Source organism: Acanthochromis polyacanthus, chromosome 5 (genome assembly GCF_021347895.1).
Source record: "Acanthochromis polyacanthus isolate Apoly-LR-REF ecotype Palm Island chromosome 5, KAUST_Apoly_ChrSc, whole genome shotgun sequence".
Lineage (NCBI taxonomy): Eukaryota > Metazoa > Chordata > Actinopteri > Pomacentridae > Acanthochromis > Acanthochromis polyacanthus.
Genome location: NC_067117.1, coordinates 44,827,761 through 44,831,292, shown reverse-complemented (window position 1 = coordinate 44,831,292; position 3,532 = coordinate 44,827,761). Strand labels below are relative to the sequence as shown.

General features: G+C 38.9%; 1 long non-coding RNA gene across 1 annotated transcript; it reads right to left on the bottom strand.

Annotated features, from left to right (window-relative positions):
• On the bottom strand, positions 1 to 3,532 carry LOC127534072 (uncharacterized). The gene is made up of 5 exons (XR_007942022.1): positions 3,457 to 3,532; positions 1,007 to 1,142; positions 855 to 930; positions 264 to 371; positions 1 to 103 (listed from the first exon to the last, which is right to left on the bottom strand). It is a non-coding gene; the product is annotated as an uncharacterized LOC127534072 (long non-coding RNA).

Below are 3,532 nucleotides of genomic sequence, written 5' to 3'. Positions count from 1 at the left end.
CCCAAGTCTGCAGGTCCAGTGAACGAGCTTCAGGATGCAGACAGACTCACCTTTGGCGTGATGAGACAGGAGGCGAAGTTAAACATGAAGAATTCAAACGGATCTGCAGAACGATAAGGAACACCTGAACACACCAGTGATGTCCGTTTACAGTGGTGAAGTCAGACCTGCAGAGGATGGTGAAATACCAGCCAATATTCATTTTAGTCTCTGTGGGATAAATGAGACGTTTTCCACTTTCTTTATGTGAGGCTGAAGGATACTGAGAGCGATGTTCAGAGTCAGCAGACCAGACAGAGGAAACTGCAGCTTGTTGTGGAACAGAGGACAGTCGGGGGAACTCCTTCCTGGATGCAGGCCTTCACTGGACCCTGATGAAAAGACGACAAGTCAGACGGGAAATCCTCTTACAGGACAGATAAAGACATTTAATACCAACTGAGCACAGCAAGACAGTTTCTGAGCACCAGCATGGAGAAATATTGTGTTCTACATTAAAATGTACTGAATGAAAACCTCCATCTCAGATTTCTTTGGGAACCGTTCAGTCACAGTTTGGGTCCAGAAAAACAATTAAACATGCAAACTTGTAAAAATTAAAAATTCCTCATGTATCTAATTTCCATGACGAACTTTAAGCATTTAAAAGGCTTTCTTTTCTTTTTCTGCAAAGAGATTTTAGCAAACGGTGAGGAAAAATCCTGCCAAAGTCAGAGGAGTCAGGGTGGCTGAAACTGGAATTAGACGCTGCCAGGAGGCTCTAACCTAACATCACACATTAACTGCAGAATGAGGTAGAATATAACCGTCAGAGCAGACTAAAATCATCCAACAGTCTTCATAAATGCTCTCACCGGCAGATAGTTGATGGGGATTTCATATTTGTATTCTTCTGCTTGGAGTTTGTAAACCAGTTTCATCATGGGACCGCTGGAGAGAGAAAGAGACTCTGTAAAACCTGATAGATGCTCATTATTGTGCAGAAACAGAGCAGCAGAGCAGCTACCTGGGGTTCAGGAACTCCATCACCACGCCGTACTCGTTGCTCCGACAGTGAAGGAGTCTCAGGTTCCATCCAGAGATGATCCATCCAGACTGCCGAACACACACTCTACCAGCCAGGGGAAGATCACATGCAGCTCCTGATCAAGACACACAACAAACACACAAATACAGTAACACAATGTTGTATCTTCTCGGTTATAACGAGGCGGCAGCAAAAACAAATAACGTGGTTTCATCAGAGCTGCACTGGAGGAAGTAGAATGTAAACATGATTTAAATTACAGCTGCAGTTTGCTGAAGGACGACTTTCTGACTTCTGGGAATGAAAACAACAAAAGGTCCAGAATGAAACAAACGCAGCGACTTTAGTTAGTTTTTTAACTGACTAATTTTTAATTATTCCATTAAAAACATTAGTTTCTATCCAAACATTAAAGGTTGATTTAAATCCAAACAGCACTTTCTACGTAAAAAAAATCTGGTTTTAAGAATTAATTCCAATTAAAATAATACTTCCTGTCAAACACTACAGTTTTTCTAACAGAAAAACTAGAAATAATGATTTTAAAGACTTATTTTAGCCAGAATACTGTTTTATAACAATTGAGATAAGCTCTAAAGTTAATGACTTTCTCATCAATGATGAGGGCTAATGACTTGGAATGAGAGTCTATCCGTTAACGGGAACGGTTTAGATCAGACTTCACCAGATTAGAGTCCAGTTTCAGAAAAACTGCTAAAACTTTAGCCAGAAAAAAGACCAGAGAGTTCATTCAGACATGAAGCCGACATGTGGAGCTGCTCCAGGTTAAAAAGAGGTTTCCTGGAGCTTCACACTGCTCTGAACATGGACTGTAATCTCTGATCTCCACTGAACAGCTGCTGATAAATAAATACCTCCACTGTTCCCGAGACGCCAACACATCAGAGAAACAATCCGTTCATTCCATAGCGGTGACGCCTAACAGAGTCCAAACCGTTCAGTATATCTGCTTAAACTCAACTTTAGAGCAAAATCACAGCACAAAGTTCCAAACTCCTTTCAGCAGATCGTAAAGAGACTCAAAGTGAAACTCAGGAGACGTCAGAAAGCAAAAAACCCAGAGAGACACTTTAGAAACAGTCAACAAAGTGTTCAGAGTTCAGAGAAGGATTTAAAGACCCACAAGACAACCAGAGTACAGCCTGGAGTTTGTTCAGCTGCTGCAGGGAATAAAAGAAAGCTGCTGTGAGACGACACGTGTCAGATTTATGGTCACAAAACACACAGAATCCACAGTTCTAGGACGTTATTAATGCTAGCAGCGGCTTAGAACGGCAGGAGATGATTTATGGTGCTTCTAAGGACGTATGCTCTCAGGGAGTTATAAAAACACTGACACAAAGTTATACATTTAACCATTGAAATGATCTGTAGCAGCAGATCTGAGCTTTGACTGAAACTCCTGCCAGCAAAAATCCACTTTTACAACAAAAACACTTTGAGTTTATAGATGTGTAACGTCTCCATGCAGACACCTAAACAATCCGAAACTCAAAAATCTAAACGTGTGTGGACAGTTTTAAACTTGTTCAGTGCTTTTATGAACCATAAAACAACTGATGCCAGAGGGAAGTGTGATAAACTGTGTTTTCTGCGGGTGCAGCTCACTGATTCACACTTTAAATTCATTTAAAGGACAGTTAAATGTGTCCCTGGAGCTCACTCAGACAGCTGAAGCATGCTTTGTTTATGTTTTAAGATATTTCATGTGCTCTTATGAAGTGCTTTAGTACTTTAGAATCGTCTATTAACATGTCTGTAAATCTGCATAAATTACAGAAAATAAAGCAAAGCACCTTTGCAAATACAGTAGAAAACTTCTTAGAACTTTCTAGAAAACCTCCTCCGGTGTTTTCAGAGACGCTTATTTCTGCACTTTAAGACTTTTTTTGAAACAAATGAGCTAAGATTTCAAAGTTTATTCCACTAAAATTTTACTTTCTAACTTATTAGTTTCTGCTTTTAAAGGTCTATGCAATTATATAGATTAGTTTGTATCTAAATGTTAAAGGTTTATTCAAACCTGTTTTATAACAATTGAGCTAAGATTTTAAACTTTATTCATCCACAAATATGACTTTTTGAATCAATGACTTAGTTTAAAAAGTTTATTCCATTAAAATATGAGCTTTTATCCAAACATTTAAGGTTTATTCCTTTAAAATAGTACTTTCAATCTAAAAAACATGCTTTGAAAAGTTTGTTCCAGTCAAAATGAGACTTTCTGTCAAAATACTACAGGTTTTCCACTAAAAAAATCTGTATTTTACTGCATCAACCAACTAATCTGAAGAACAATCAAAATGACTGGCTGATGAATCTGAACTAACAGGACTGTTTAAAAACGTGATTTGAACAAACACGGTTCTGATAAGTTATTTCACAGAAAATAAAACAGACGGCGGTACCTTAGCTGGATACTCGTCGATGATCTTCACCAGATCCTGGCATCGCTGCAGGAGAGGTTTGGTGGTGGAATCCGCC